The sequence below is a fragment of the Solea senegalensis genome, linkage group LG18, assembly GCF_019176455.1.
Source record: "Solea senegalensis isolate Sse05_10M linkage group LG18, IFAPA_SoseM_1, whole genome shotgun sequence".
Classification (NCBI taxonomy): Eukaryota; Metazoa; Chordata; class Actinopteri; order Pleuronectiformes; family Soleidae; genus Solea; species Solea senegalensis.
In genome coordinates, this window is record NC_058041.1 from 15,300,934 (window position 1) to 15,319,080 (window position 18,147).

Genomic DNA, 18,147 nt, shown 5'->3' on the forward strand with positions numbered 1-18,147 from the left:
AGAGCCAGTGTAAACACACCATTACTGTCTGGATAGGATGCGGATGAGATGCTGGTTGATCACAGAGTTGATCACACCATTTTATGTAGTGAGTGGAGGTTGTATGTACCAATATTCACATCTTTGGTATGACACATACTTCTCACCCTTGATTTTTATGTTGTACTATTTGAGCATCTGGTTGAACATGTGTGGCACAATTGTTTTTATTGGTCTGAAATGACACAAAGAGAGATGTCTTAACAGTGCACTCATGATTTGCTTGCATTCATAAAACTGTCTCACATAGTCTGAGCTGACTTCCTGTTTGGTCAATGTATTGAAACGCAAATGAACAATCTATAAAGTAAATATGTGCATTTAACTCACTTCAATATTTGTCTTTTTCATAGACAATAACTGAGCAACAAACACACGTTAAGACAGTTAGCTTTCCCACTTTTTGGCCAACAACAGGCTAAAACACAACAACACAACTCATTTATAAGGTTTATATTAACTTTGGGAGACTACATGGTGCTTATGCACTTTAATACTCACCTGAAATGACACAGAGAGTCAGCGTTAACGGTGCACTCATGACTTGCTTGCGTTCATAAGACTGTCTCACATAGTCTGAGCTGACTGTTTGGCGCACAATACAGCACCAGACTTCAGTGTAACCAGCAACTGACACATACTGGAATAATAATATACTGTCCTCAAGTTAACTTAACAGGTGCAGCAGGTGAGTTTCTCACTATAAGCACGGCTGGATCACCCAATGAGCATTATGGGCACAGGCCCATGGGCCCGTGCATATACAGTATAGGGCCCAGCCAAAAGTGTAGGGAAAAGAAAATCTTCCCCTTAAATATTTTGTGTTCATATTTCAAGTGACACCCTATACAACCAATAGAAATTGCGCTACTTTTTATTTACCGAAAGGAATACTTGGAAACATGGAAACCATGGTAACGGCCAAGTCTGGCTTCCCTAGGGTCGTGTATGACATAGTGCTGACTGAACAGACAGGTTCGTGTAAGAAGTGGTTGATCCAAGCATAAGAGGAAAAGATGGGTGGCATGGGTGTGCATTTATTCAGCTTTCAGAAATCTGCTGTTATTAACGCACCACAATCACTGGCAGTGGCTAGCTGCAGTGACAACACTGGCAGTTTTCAGCTACAGAGTTTCAGACCGGGCATTGTGGGGTGAAATAAGCAAATATGCTCGAGCTGTCCTTGTCGATCGTGCATGTGCTGCCTTTCATAACAAAAGGAGAAAATATCCAGCTTCATCGTGTGGCGATGGCTTGGATGGTAAAGTGCACACCCTCTTTAATGATCTGCTGCACTGTCATCTACCAAACTTTGAAAGAGTTTCCCATGACTGGATAAAATAATTCACCATCTTCAGGTAATATTTTTGCTTTTGTAAAGGGTTAAATTGTGGAAAACCGACACCCACATATATACTTTTATTTGTATTGTGCCATAAGCAGTAGCTTAAGACAAATTTATTTGCACTATTATTGTATGCTGGATGCAATACTCACGCAAGTCGCTAGAGGGCGCTGTTCTCTAAGGGGTATAGAATAGTATCACTCCGCACACAGAGGGGATAAATCCTCCTGCCGTGAATTAAACACCAGACGATACGTGTGTGTCTCTTCTATTCTGTATCACAGGTTGGTAAATATGCCTTATACATAGCTAGATTTTTAAAGAGTGGAAAATGCACCTTATGCGGTTGTTTGCACATGTTTGTCAGATTTTTTTTTTTTTTTAAAGTCGTCTGTATATTTACAGATAATGGCTTTATGCTAACTTGTTCATGCTAAGTGGACTTGTGGAGTATGGGATAACTTGTGGGGAAGCTAACCTAAAAGCTCTGTGAATTCACTAAACCCAAGTAAGTCATAATGTGTATACATTTTACAGAGGGGAATTTAATTGAGCAATTTGTTTGCGTTGAGCCAATTGAGAGTCACACAGGGGAGAGTCTGGCCAATACTGTAATGGCGATTCACAACAGTTTAGGCTTAGATCTCACAAACTGCAGAGGCCAGGCGTATGATAATGCAAGTAATATGGCGGGTCGTTATAACAGGCTGCAGTTATGGCCCTTTTCCACTATGGTATCGGCCCGCCTCAGGAAGGCACGGTTCAGGATGCATTTCCACTACAAAAAAAAGTACTTACTCAACGTGGGCGGGGTCATCACATCACAGCTACAATACGGCTGCGCAAAACTGCTGTGACATATTATATGCGACACACACAAGCACACAAACAATGGAGGACATGGAAGTGATGTTGTACACGCTGCTCGGTCTGTGGCTTTTATTCATGCACAAAATAGAAGATCGGCAGAAAAGGCTACAGGCTGTGAAATGAAAAACTGTGAAGAGGTACAGAAAAGTTTGGAAAGCCATACAACAGTGTGAAGCTGAAGATGAGATGTTATGAGACGCTAAGAGATGGCGAATGAGGGTAAGCTAATGGTTGATATCGCTACATAACTAGGTCATATACAAGTGCACCAGTGTCTTTGCATTAAGGCCGTGCCCCAACAGAGGGTGCTTCTGTGCAGGGGAGGATTATGAGCTTTTATGTTTTCCTGTCAAAGAACTGTCAAAAATGTGGTGAAGCACAAGTTAATAATGAATTCAACGTCCCCAATGAAAAGTCAGCAGTTTTCATTTGATGAACGCAATTTCCACTGTACACACATCGTGTAGTTGTATGTGAATAGTTGGTTGTGCCAGATGCTGCACGTCCTCTGTTTCCGGTCGATGGGGCCCAGCCGAGATATCCTCCCAGCACCTGCAGTGTTGTGTATTGCAGAACTATATTGTTGTCACGTTGTTGTTCTATCTTGAGTATTTGATATTGTGAGATTTTGAACACTGCCATTTGGTGGTGCTATTCATATGATAATATATGTCATCAGATTGGCATTGTTTGTGTGATGCCATTATTCAGCTGCAATTCTGTGTCAAAGGTGCAGTGTTCCCCTCTCTCACATGCTACCAGTCCAACCCCCTGATGGTGGCGGCGCTCGTAGTAGCTGCGGCTCTTGCTCTCCACTATCTGTTTTTTCTGCTTCTGTGCTTTCCTTTTTTTCCTCTTTAGCCACACAAAGATTACCTACGACAGACAGGACCTGATATATGTAGTTTTGGAATGCAATCCGCTAACTACGGACCACTTTCACATATAAATTTTTTTTTTTCTTATTCTCATAATGAGGGGGTTTCCCATCTTTTTTGATGGGAAAGATATATGTTCTTTGATATATTTCAGACCGTTTACCACTATGTACCAAACAAATGACGGATCTGAAAGTTTTGCATCACGCGCATCTGCGCAATATCGTAGCGGCATGATTTCCGTAAATATACTATGTTGATATCAGTGCAATATCAGCTGTTGACGAATATTTAGATTATTTGGCTCTGTGCATGTCCTCACAGAGTGAGACTGAACATAGGAGCTCAGCGAGTGCGCCTGCAGTTATAAAACAAATCAATGATTATTAGACTAAAACATTAAAATATGCCAATTCTGATATGTTCATGTACTCAAAACGGACGGAGCAACATAACGAAGACAAGTTAGCTTACCGTTTTTATATAATATGCCATGTTTGTAGTCGAGCTGTGATTTGCACATCCATTTTTGTAAAACGCTGCCACACTGCTGATGTCTTTGATATGGATGTTAGAGGACTGACTGTTGCCTAAAATGAAACTCTCAAAATGAAATAAAACCACCGGACGTTCTTTAAAGAGGTCATAGCATGGTCCTATCTCACTTATGTGTTCATCTCGTCACCGTCTCGCTATCGTCATGAAAAACGGGGCGTCAACATAATAATCTTGTCATCGTCATCGTTGACAAAAACAACACTGGCTTGAACCCATACACACTGCAGAACAGAAACATCTACCGGGCAGACTATGGGACATTGCGGGGCAGAACAATACATGAGTATGTTTTTAATCACATCTGCATATCATCGTGTTTTAACATAAATGTTAAATAATAACACACATAATTAATAAAATAATGACATTGCGTCTTTGAAATGTTTAATAAGGTGTACAGAGCAAGAACAGCATTTAATTTAGTTTTTTTTAAATGTTATCCATCTTATCCTTTCAGTCGTTACCGGCATGTAGCATACCGCAGCTTTGTCAGCTGGTGCTGGGGCTATTTGGGACGAAGTGTATGAGTCGCCATCCCGTCATGTGTAGTGTGCCGGATACGCCAGGAGCTTCCTGATCTGACTGGACAATATGTTGGCTTCTGTCCAGGGCTGGACTGGGACCAAAAAATGGCCCTGGACCACCATGATTATTCATACGATATGCGAGGCACATGACATACCAGAGTATATATACACGGACATTGTGTTCAAAAATTAAAATAAAGCACAGTGGCCTACATGGAAGAGAGCTGTGTTATTTCTCTGGTAACTAGGACTGCAACTAACGATTATTTTTAGAATCGATTAATCAAGTATTCTTTTGTGCATGAAATTGTTAATAGTTAAAATGTTACAAAATGTCGATCAGTATTTAACGAACCTGGAAATCATGATGTTCTCAAATGTCTTTTCAGCAAAGAAACCAGAAAATATTCACATTTAAGAAGCTGAAAAATCAGAAAGTTGTTAAAAAGCACATTTAAAACCGATGAATCAATTATCAAAATAGATGCCGATTAATTTAGTCATCGATTAATATATCAGATAAGATATCGCGAGAGCAGCCAGAATGAGAAGACAAAGCCCGGAAGGTTAAAGAACATGGCCACTGTATAAAAAACGTGTTAAAAAGTAAAACTGAACTAAAGGACTGCTTATTCTAAACAACACAACACTTGGCGACGAGGAGACGGTTTTACCAGGAACCCGGAGACAAAGAAAGACGACTCGGATTTTACGTCCATGCAGAAAGGTGGAACAAAAACAGTGTGTTATTTAAACATGCTATTGTTAGAACATTTATGTTAAAACATGATGATATGCAGATGCGATTAAAAACATACTCATGTTTTGTTCTGCCCAACAATGTCCCATAGTCTGCCCGGTAGATGTTGTTTCTTTTCTGCAGTGTGTATGGGTTAAGGTTTTATTTAACCAATACAAGTAGTAGATAAAAAACCTTTGAGCAGAAAAGAACAAACCAGCATAAATAAAAATATAACTCCTCAAGCAAAGTAAGTACATTTAATTAGCAAAGAATGTATTTAAACAACATAAGGTGTTCTATTTCTTGTTTTAACCTACATTTTATGCAGATTTTAGATAACACAATTTTATCTTAAATTAATATTTTACTCTGTATTTTAACAACATTCCTAAAAAATGACTACTCATATTTTGAACATAGATTTAATATACAAATTAAATATTTTCCCTTGCAGTTTAATTAATAATTAATTTTTTACATGTAAATTGATGTTTTACTTGATAACTGCTAACTTAAACTACCCACAAACAATATTAACTGAATTTAGAAACACCAAGCAGTTCAAACCAGGCGGTCAGAGTCAACATTCAGTCCATCTTGAGCTTAGCGGTTTGAGTCTTTTCCCAGCGTTTCTTTTGAGTGTGAAGCATGGTCCTGATCAGCAGTGAGCTGCTAATCAGTGAGATCACTCTCACCTGTCAAAGTGCACAGTGGAGCAGCATGCACACCCTCTGCTACCCCCTTCAGGCCGATTGTGCCCTGGCCGATTGCGCTGTCGACTGCAAGAGCTTATGAACCAGCACAGGCAGAATCTAAACTTTTCACGGAGAGTACTGGTCACAGAGCGAGGGATAACCACGTTCATTTCACTAAGAAGAGTTGGCGTACAGATTACGGACGGAAAGCCGGGACGGCGCGAGGAGGAAAAGGCAGCCACGAGCAAGCCGGCGACGCCCAGTGTTACAGATGCGGAATGAACAGTCACACAGAAAACAGGACATTATATGCACGCATGTGTTTCAAGAAGAAAAAGAAAGCACAAGCAGAAAAAAACAGTGACACAAGTAAGGACAGGAATAAAGAGAAAGAAAAGACAAAACCAGGTCAACCAGTGAGAGCAGTACAGGATGCTTCTGACTCAGATGAGTTTATCCATGCTGTAGATCCTGAAGGTCAGACAGTTAAGGTAAATGAACAATGGCTGAAGATGGTCATAGATACAGGAAGTGGTAGAAACATCATAGGAGAAGACCTGTATAAGAGAAAAATGTCAATAGAACAAAGCTGAAACCAAACAAAAAGAGATTTTATGCCTATGCTCAGACTACTCCACTTAAATGTGTTTGTTATTTTGAGGCAGAAATCAGATGGTAAGACAACATAGTCACAGACAACATATATGTGATAGAAGGACATGTAGAAGCACTGCAGAAAAACAACCTTTTAGTTAAAAATAGACGACTAGGACAGATTAAAGCTTACAGCCATAAGTTTACAGTTGATGGAAAAAGTCCCGCCTGTAGCACAGGGTTTAAGGAGAGTCCCTTATCCCATGTTAGAAGCTGTAAACCAAGAGCTAGACAAGATGCTAAAACAAGACAAAATAGAGGAAGTAAATGCAGAATGGGTTTCTGACTGTACCCAAGAAAGACACAAAAGAAGTGAGATTATGTGTAGACCTGAGAGAAGTCAACAGAGCAGTGATCAGGGAAAGACATCCAGTACCAACCATAGACAGCATCTTACAGGTAGTGCAGGGAGCAAAAGTGTTTGCTAAGCTAGATGCACAAAAAGGGTTTTGGCAGTGTGACTTATCCCCAGAATCCAGACCACTAACAACGTTCATCACACACAGAGGGTGCTACCGCTTCAGAAAAGTTCCCTTTGGATTATCGAGTGCACTAGAAGCCTACCAGAAGTCTATGGACTCTATGTTATGTGGCATGACCTGGTACTGTTTGCTACATGGATGATGCGGTGGTATTGACAGAGAATGAAGAGCAACTTGAACAGAGACTGAGGCAAGTCTTCCAGAGATTCAAGGACAGAGGTCCAACACTCAACAGAGACAAGTGTATCTTTGGAGTACAACGGCTCGAGATATTTGGACATGTAATCACTGCTGAAGGAATCAAACCAGATCCAAAAAAAGTTGAGGCAGTCTGCAAAGCACCCGGACCTGATAACCTGATTCCTGGGCACCTGTGGATTTTTGATGAAATTCATACCAAACTATGCAAACTTGTCAGAACCACTATGGAAGCTGACTAGAAAAGAACAAGTGTGGGAGTGGACAAGTGAAACAGAGATCATTCCAAGCAATGAAAGAAGCATTGGTGAGTGAGCCATGTCTGGCCTACTTTAAACTAGGTGCACCCACAGTAGTCATCAGTGATGCAAGCCCGGTAGGACTAGGTGCAGTTTTGCTACAGACCCAGTCGGATGGACAGAACAAGCCAATAGCCTATGCAAGCCGTTCATTGACCAACAGAACACCGCTATTCTCAGATAGAACGTCAGGCTTTAGGATGTGTATGGGCTGTAGAACATTTTACAGCCTACTTGTGGGGAGGGAAGTTTACTCTGCAAACAGACCACAAACCCCTCATTTACATGTTCAACCCAGAGAAAGCAACACTGTCACCACCACAAATACAGAAACTTGGCTTGAGACTGCAACCATATGACTGCAAGATAGAACACATTGTCGGAAAGTCCAATGTAGCGGATTCACTTTCACGACTTCCTTTACCGGAGACAGAGAATAACGAGTATGTGGAAACATATGTAAACAGAGTTTTGTCAGTGACGATGCATGAGGTACAGGCCATGAGCCTTGAGGACATAAAACAGAAAATGACAGAGGATGACACACTGAAACAACTAAAGACAATCTTGGAGACAGAAAAATGGCCAAATCCAATTCAGGAGGAATTGCAGCCTTATAACAGATGTGCAGGAGAGTTATGCACCTATGATGGACTTGTGCTGAGAGGACACAGGATTGTGCTACCAAAAGCAATGGCGAGACAAGCACTGAGGATTGGACACGAGACTCACCAAGGAGTGATCCGTACAAAACAATATCTCAGGAGCAAATTCTACTGGCCCAACATGGACCTAGATGTGGAGAGATTGATCAGAAACTACTCTGCCTGTGTGCTCAACCAGCCACTACACGAAGATCAACCCCTTCAACCACTAGAACTACCACTGAGACCATGGACTAAGATAGGTATTGATCTAGTCGGTCCTATCCAAATGGGAACATGGCTGCTGTGTAAAAAACATGTTAATAAAGTAAACATAAAACTGAACACAACAAAATGAATATTCGTTGCAGCTCCACTGGTTACCTAACAATGATTAATTATCCATTTCGGCAAAGCAAGGGTTCACTAATATTACATAATAATAACTGAAAGCTGTAACACCTGCAAACTATTACTTCACGGCAAGCGCTTTGTGTCTCAATTACCGTCACGATAACATTTATTTATAAAAAATATACTTTTTTTTTTTTTTTAAAGCTCTGGGCCGGCCCAAAAATGGGCGTCGGCCCACCGGGTACACCCAATGCCCAGTCCATGCCTGGTTATAGATGCTCCTCTTTGCAGACCACATTTAAAGATTAAGTGGTTCTGAATTTGTTCATCACTATAACCACTTTGTATCGTCTTCTCAATATCTGACCAGTATGGTAACAGATTGGAAGCCATATCAGCGAAATTAGCAGGTGTTTGCGGGCTTTGAGCAAACGGTTTGAATGGTGGTGGCCACTACTGACTGCTCAAAATAGCGTGCGCGGAAGTGCTGATAACTGGCGCCTCCCGGAAAAAAAATACAAGGTCAGATCTCCAGAGCACCACTGAAAAGATTCTTGAAACGCAACTTGCAACAAAATGTATGAGCAAGATAAAGCTACCCTATTATTAAGTAACTCAGAATATTGTTTACATTTTTCTGTTTTATTGAGCTTCTTCTCTCACTTACTAACTGACCTGCATTGGAGAAAATCCTTTCTCCGGTATGTTGCAATTACTGTCAGAAAAGTAACTAACTCAGAAATATTTATAGAAAACATAAAACTTAAATTTCCCTTTTGGGGTGGTAATCTGCATTTGCAATTAACAACATCACAAACATTGCAGGTTGCAGTGTAAAAAACTCCAAACAGCGCTCCTCTTCCGCTCTGCCATCACGCAGCCACAGCAGTGCACTGCTCGCCTAGCAGTGAGTGAGTGAGTGTTGCAGTGGAGGGGGAGGGGGTTGGCAGCGGAGTAAAGGGGAGGGGCTAATTGAGCATAAGTGAAGTGAGAGAAGAGCGGTGTTGTATGGCCAGTTGGTCACTCTGTAAATTAGTGATGTGTCGTTCGTGAACGATTCGTTCAAAATGAACTAATCTTTTATATGACTCGGGAGTAATGAGTGATCTCAGTGAGTGATTCATTCATTTTCATGCAGTACCTTCCTTTGCCACATGGCAGGCAGCTGCATAAGCTCAGCAGGAAAGGAAACAGAAATGATTAGTTCAGGATTCACTCAACTGAGCGAGTGTCCGTCCTCAGGTCACGTGACAGCTACCTAGTCTCTGTCGTGCTGTTAAACAACAATGGCAGAGAGGATACAGGACACGTCACTTGTCACTTTATTGAGGTGTGTATTTGCTTTCCTAGGGTTACATATGGTTTGAATTGGTTGTGGCATTTTGTTTATTATACTTATACTATAATACTATATTATATTATACTACAGCTGAAGCAAACCATGTTGCCTACAGTGTTAAGTGTTTGGGAATCGCGGTCTTTTTTACAACGCCCACAAGAGGGATACAGCGCCACCCGTTGTAAAAATTAACAAAATGAACGAAATAACTCTAAGATTAGTTCAATTTACTGTCCGAGAATAAAAGATCCGAGTCAGTAAGAACAGTCAAACTTCCCATCACTACTGTAAATGCCTGGAGTTATACTTAAGAATCGATCACATCACGCAAGTATCGATCAATACCCAATACCAACGTTAGTATCAATACTATCGATATTTTAGATTGATCCGCCCAGCCTTAATCAGTAGTCTTCTTAAGCCTCGCTGTCCCAGTCACCAGTGTCAGATTGGTACGCTGGTAACATCATTTTGTGACATTTCAACTCTGACTTCCGGATTACTTATTCGGGTTGTTCTGCCTCAGGTCACCACGTCTCCTGCTTCGCCAAGAGCTGCGGATTCACCACAACCCATCTCGGGCTGTTGGAACTCCCCCTGTCGCCATTCACCTTTGTGAGTCTGTTCCATTCAGGATTCCCCTGCTCACTGACTCTCACCCTTGGCTCTTGCCATTTTCCTGGCACAGCTGCATCCCCCTCCTTTTTTCGTTCCCCTTGCCGTCATCAGTTATATATATTTCCGCAATAAACCTTGTTAAATCCTCATTGTCGGGTCCTCTTAGTAGTTAAACCGCTCTTAACGGTTACACAGCTTAACACATAAAGTTGAACAAAAAGCCTTGGCGCAGCGGCCCGGGTTCGACTCCGACCTGCGGCCCTTTGCTGCATGTCATCCCTTCTCTCTATCCCGTTTCCTGTAACTCTTCAGCTGTCCTCAAAAATAAAGTCATTGAAAAAGGCCTAACAATAATAAGACTTTATCAATTACAGCGAAAATGTCCTGCTGCTTTGAGGTCAAAAGTCCAATAGATGAATCACAACATGAGGTTATTCTGACCCTTTGCTAACACTAGAAGCTAATGAGGGAATGATGATTGAGGAAAAACTGTTTTACAGTGGTAAATAAATACACCTGTGATAAAGTCATTCAGAAATTCATACTCACCCATACTGTAATGCAATTCAAATTCAAACACCACATTTAGATATCATTGGTTCATATAAAAGCTGCTGGGCTCAGTGAAGTACAGATCATAGCTCAATGAGGAGAAAGACTGAATTTTACCCATTGAAATTTATTTCTATGCTTTATCAGTTTAATACATGTGTGCATGTGCCATCTAACTTTAGCGCCCCAGCCTAAATAGCTGACAGTCGGCTACATCAAGTCCATTTAGCCAACAATGACAAAAGCCATCACCCCTCTAGCAATGAATAAATACTGTAAATTAGGGATTAACAGATAACCCCTAAAATAACCCAGAATTAAAAGAGGAGTCACTTAAAATGTGCAGGGTGACGGAGATATTCACTGTGGCTCGCTATGTAAACACACGGCACACGTTACTTTCCGCTTCACTCACGCACCTCTCTGACGTCACACGCAACACAGTAATTAACGTCTCATATCGCCTACACCACACACACACAGCTCCAAACACACCAGGCTTAGCCCGTAACAGTTAGTACAAATATGAAAACCTTCTATCCATGCCATAAAGCGTAATTCAGGGTGGGACATCTCTGCAGCACCACAATACTTTATTCAGAATGGCATTTTTACCCATAGCTTTGCCTTTATTGCACCTCCTGCGTTTTGGATATTGTACTAGTCCATATTGCAATTTATACAAATCATTAATTGTGAAACCTTACTGTGTGTATGAGAGAGAGTCTTTGAGATTAAAAAAAAGGAAAAGAAAAAACAACTGATGGAAAGATCTTGTCATTTTTTTATTTGCAGCTGATGCCATCCAGTATTTACCTGCTTTCGGAGGCTGGAGATGTTCTGCTGCCCAGTTCAGCAGGTTACATAGCCAATGTTGAGCAGGACACCAGGTACGAGGTGTGTGGGGATGAGGCGCCCACAACGTCCTCATCCTCCACAATCCAGCCTCAAAATCTATTTAGATTTGGCTCCAGGCCTGTTGCCACAGCTGCATGTATCCCAGAACGTGTCCGGACCAAGAATGTTTTCAAGGTTTGTTCTAAAGAAATTTTGTAATCTGAATGTGATTTACCTGGTCAAATAAAGGTTTAATAATGAGTAATAATAACTAAAGATTATTATCAAGCAGCTTGTGAATGCGGCGTCATAACTTGTGTTAAAATGTGTTAATAAACGAACAAAGAATAACAAAGACTCTTTGAGCATAGGCCTCAAAGAGTCTTTGCACCAAAAACAAAAACAAAATTGAGGTAGAGGGCAGGGTTATAGTATATAATAAGTGAGGAATGATTTGGTTTATTTCCTTTTATTAATCTAATAAATCTAAACTGTTTTTTTTAATAACATGTGTCTTCTTATTACATCTACACGCATATATACATAATGGACACCTGGCCATTAGGTATACGTGTAGATGTAAGTAACTGAAAAATAAAAATATAAACCTACAGTATCTTACTGTCCATAAACAAAGATATACTCTCTCCTTAGGACTGGGATTTTGGTACCAAAATGCCAGGAGAATTGTTCCCCTCCATGAGGAGACCTTCAATGACTTGCAGAGGACTAAAAGAAGGAGGTCAAGGTAATTTTTATTATATTTTTCCAAAATGGAGAAATTGTCTAAATAAACACATTTGTTATATGTTGATACATAATTACACATATTAAAACACTCTGAATGACTTGCTATTGTGCGTAGCAAACAAAAATAGTATAGTTCTTTAAATTTTAAAAGTTGCACAAAAGGCCACTAAAGCACCAGTTTGACTAGGATGTACTCAGGCAAAAGAAGTTGATTGTCCAGGCAGGATTCACCTTTTGGTTAATTAAATTCCCAGTTAAAAGCAAACAAACATTTCATGCTGCCTCTCTGTTGCTCTGGTTAAAAAAAAAAACTCTGTCCCTTCTGGTGCATTACCTGTCACTACCACCTGCTACCTTTATCAATGCCCAATACATGTTTGGTCTGGTGCTTAGTGCCCCAGTGTACACAAAAATAAATACAAAATAAATAGTAATTTAAAAAAAACCTTGGACAGTGAATAATCCTTCTGTTTTGGTTGATTGTAGAGCTGCAACTAACGATTATTTTCATAATCGATTAATCTGTTGATTATTTTCTCGATTCATCGTTTGGTCCATAAAATATCAGAAAACCTTGATGTTGATCGGTGTTCATCAGACCTGGACATGATGATGTTCTCAAATGTCTTGTTTTATCCACAAACCAAAATGATTGACTTTTAATGAATTCTTTGTTATCCCGAGCAAAGAAATTAAGAAAATATTCAAATTTAAGAAGCTTAAACTATCGGAAATCTTGTTTTAATCGTGACAAAAGCTTCAAACTGATCGATTATCAAAGTAATTAATTTATTAATCAATTAATAATCAATTCATCGTTTGTTTCAGCTCTAGTTGATTGTCAATGTTAAAGGAAAGCTTCACCCTAAATCAAACCAATTATTTTTGGATTCAAATACCCTAGTATACAACCTCAAGGTAGTTATTCTAGTAAGAAATATAGATATAATTACAGATATAGAGATATAATAATTCTTGGTGGTTTGTATTTGTACTTTTTGCTTGTTCCCCAGTCGTTTCAGGGATGACACTGAAGTTTTGGGAAAAAAAAGAAGTATAGTCTGCCAGCAATAGCCAGCAGTGTCCTTGACGGATGCCCAAGCCGCCTCCATCAAGGCCAACAAGGCCTTGTCTGCAGAGGTTTGTAGCCTACATGCTAAGGGAATACTCTGTATTGTTAAAATGCACTTTTTAGATTTTTTACCCCCCTCACAACAGTGCTAAGGTTCATAACAGACTGTCACCCTTATGTTCCACTTTTGGTTTTAAAGCATGGGTGGCTTGTCATTATAGGCAGGTTAGGCCCAGCCTCAGTAACTATTCAGTTACTAAAATATATATTTAATTTATAAATGTTCTGTTTGTGCTGGTCAGGAGTTAGTTCCATATTCTCTCTTTGTATGTCCAAATAAGGAAAGAGGCACAGAGGGATATATTTATGGTCAAATACATTTTAATCTGGTGTGCATTAGCAGGTAAAAGACAATGACTAAATATATTCTAAATATTTATCTTTTTTTTTCCTGCAGGAGTGATGGTTGGCATCATTGTTGCACCCTGCTGCAGGAGCTTGGTGGGGTGAACCGCTTGTATTCGGCAGTGGGTGCTGAACTCCCCTCAATGCCCCAAATGCAGGGACAGTGACTTTGGTGAACAGTTTTTTGTGTTGAGTGGCATGGAGGACGTGGTAACGGCCCTTCATCATGTAGTTTTGTACGTTTTTGGACTGTTATTCTTGTTCTTTTTTCATACAGTGTTGTTGTAATATAGTATGGATTGTTGTTCTTGGTGTTATTGTTGCTTTGTCAACTTTGAGTGAAAAATGGTTTCCAAAACATGCATGGTCTTTTTTTAATCTGTTATAGTAAATGCTGGACATGTAACCAGACATAATTTATGTGTTACTTTGATTTACTGACCATTTCAGACCTGTAGATATTTATGTTCAGATACAGGGCGACACCTGCTGGTCAGATTTAGTCATTTTTCAATTTCTATTTATGCTGTCCACAGAGTGAAGGGAGCAAAATATGCGTATTCTTACCAATTTTTGAAATAGATATGATGTTTCAAGATATATTAGGCAGCTGTCAAGATGAAATAGGAAATAGACAAAAAAATTAAAATAGGGAACATATTTTGACTAAAAACTACAAGTCTCAAAACCCCGACCCATAAGTTAATTAGACTTGTACTAAAGCCACTCACTCACCATGACTCCTTGTGCTCACAAGTGCTCACACCCGGGTGTAAATAGTTACTGTAAGGTGTTTGTTAAAAAGACACCAAATGTCTCTTTATTTTTTCAATAGTCCAAATAGTTATTTTATTGCTACACATCAACACATCCTCTTCCCACCCATACCTTCTTCATGGAGGTATGGGTGGCTCTGAAATGATAAAAAACATACAGATAAAATATATGCTGTATACAGGCCTAACAATGTTGCAAATAAACAAACAAATACCAGATGAAACGAATATCATTTAATACATCTCTAGCAATAACATGGACAATTACAGGCCTATGAGCAAACCAGGCATGCAGTTAAATACTCTCATACTGCTACCTTCTGGTAGCGAGGGTAAACATCACTAATCATCTGTCTGTCTGTCTATCTATCTATCTATCTATCTATCTATCTAATCGGTTATTATTTGTTTCTCTACTCTCCTCTTGGCTTTTATTTTGAAGTATTTGCTTTATAAAAAATAAAACTATAAAACTACTCATACCAGCAAAGGCAATATTGCGTTGTAAAAATAACTAAATGCACAGATCTCATCAAACCATTAACTTTATATAGTACAATAGTGCACTATCAGATCAAAATAAAAGCAAACATAAAAGCACACAAATTAAATACAGTATAAATATAAAGTTTAGCACTATCCAATAAAAATAAACAAAATTTTAACCCACTCACACAAACTACTTAACACTACAACTACAAATACAATCAAATGTGAACATGACAAGGCTGTCAACGTCCTCGTATGTGAATGTGTGAGTGTGTTTGAGCGTCTGTGTATCATTATCACAGGGATATGGCTGATGGTAAAGCAATACCAGTGGCCTGGGTGACTGTTATATGGGTCAAAACCTGACTCGTCTCCCCCTGGCTGGTTTGCAGCCTGGTCCTCTCTCTGGGGCTTGTGTGCTTCCCCCTCCTCTCTTAATCATAGGGACACACCCCAAAACTAGACATTCTGATAGGTAAGCCCATGGGCCAATGGGGCCATGTGTGTCAGAAAGTCTCTGTCTTTCCTTCTTTTTACCACCTTCTTCTCCTATTTCCTGTGTTAACATTAATCCTGCAACATATCTTTCTTCCCTCAGAGCTGCTTCTCTTTCCCATTTCTCAGAAATGTGCCAATCTATCTTCTTCTTTACTTTCTTTTCCTTTCTCTCTTCTAACAATACCCTACACCTTTTCAAACAATCAGTACTCAATATGCCTATTATAGGAAACATTTCCTCGGTCAAATGGTGCCAGAGTGGAACATCTTCAACAACACTTTTACCCCAATTACTATTTTTTATTTAATTAATATGTAAATTTATTAGTACTGTTGTTTTTATTTTATTTTATTATTGTTGTTATTTCTAAACATTTTAATCAAACCTCCAATCTATTCTTTTTGTTCTCGCCTATTTCTAGTGTTGTGTTGGTGGGGGAAGACTCACACACAGTGAGTCTTCCCCCACCAACACAGCTGGTCTCATTCACCACAAGGAGTCAGCTCTTAGAACCAGTTTGTTCACTATTTCCTAATCCTATTATATTATTAATTATAGCCTAACGCTCATGCTATAATAAATCAAAATAAAAAATAACAAACTTCACAGCCTGCAATGACCCCATGTAAAAAATAGCTTTTCCTCTTCTACCTAGGTTTCTAGTCTTCAATACCACACAGGAATTATATGGAGACGGTGTCGGTTACCACAAAGGAATTATACCAGACCTCGATATTCAACCACAGAAATTATAGAATATCTCGACAGCCTACCACAAAGGAATTACAACTGTCTACCTGAAAATGATTTTTAAAAAGATGGAATGTCCACTGGTCAGCATGCCCAGAAAATAAAATAAAGTCAGCACCCGTTTCTGACGTCAGGCAGATTCCTGTCCTCCTTTGTGGAGCGGAATTTTTCCTTACCAGTAATAACCTTCAGTCAGAACCCAGGCCCTGAGCATTGGAGCGTCCATCCCATCCTCGTCACCAAAATGTGAAAGAAATTCTTGAGTCATCAGTGTTGAGTAATCATATCTTTACTGCATGCATGGATTTTTGCATGGAGGAGAGACACTGTCACCAAGGACGGTCTAAAATGGTCTCTCCCCTTCCTCCAAAAAGAAAAATCAGTTATTTCCCACAGGCACCAGTCTCAAACGTCCTTCCCGACATTTTCCACACTGTCACTTAATCATAGGGACACACCCCAAAACTAGACATTCTGATAGGTAAGCCCATGGGCCAATGGGGCCATGTGTGTCAGAAAGTGTGTTTGACAGAAAATCTGACCTGTTACAAAACAATAGGACATTTTCAGTGCATCATGAACCTGAAAATGGGACGCCCCTAAACTTGGGAGGCCCCTGGGCTTCAGCCCAGGTAAGCCCAGCATTAAAGCGTCACTGGATTCAGAGTCCAGAGTGCTAACCATTACACAATGGAACCATAGTGTCAGGGTTTAGAGCTGGTTCAGGGAAACCTGGACCATCTCTTAGTTATGCTGCTATAGAACTAGACTGCTGGGGGATTTTCCTGTGGTGCACGCACATTCACTCTCTCACACTCAGGATATGATTATGACTTTTTATATGTCATTAACCTTGACTCTTTCTCTCCCTAGTTTGTATCTTTCCTTCCTTCCCTCTCTCTCTCTCTGTATTCTCATCATGCAGGTTGTGGGATCAAGATCCAGTTTTCGAGGCTATCCATATCATCACATCATCGATATCATTAACTGTATAAACTTGTAACCTGATACAGTTATTGTGTATCTGCTCCTGGTCTCTCTCTCTTCTGTCTCTACCTCATCTCCCTCTTGTCCTTTCTCTCCCCCGTCCCCCATTTTTCCTTTCACCCCAACCGGTCAAGGCAGATGACCGTGCATCTCTGAGCCTGGTTCTGTCAGAGATTTCTTCCTGTTAAGAGGGAGTTTTTTCTCTCCACTGATGCCTAGTGATTGCTCATTGTGTGAACTGTTGGGGTTCTCTGCTCTCCTTGATGTTGTCTATGTACAGTGCCTTGAGATAATGTATATTATGATTTGGCGCTATACAAATAAAATGGAATTTAATTGAATTGAATTGGAATCATTTTACATTTCTTGAGTGCAGCATTCCTGTCATGCTGTACTCACACATATACATCTCAAAGACCAAGGATACGTTTTACATAGTCACAGTCAGCACCAACATATTTTCCAAAGCACACTCTCCAGTGCTGCCAGATCTCACAAGACAGACAAGTAACAGGGCCTAAGAAAACAAGCCAGAAACAAGCGTTTTCTCTCTCAAAACTTCAGCACAATGGCCACATGAGGGACTTTAACTAGCTTTTAACATTCATTTAACATTATAAATCTGATGAGATATGACCATTTGCAAATCAATTTATACTGTTGTGCCAAGTACCTTACGTACCCAGTAAACCTCTGATAATTAAACTTTGCACAAACACACTAAGATCATCTTGAATCTAATTTATTATTGCTTTTGGTGTGCTCATCTTCATTTTTCTTTTAGTTCC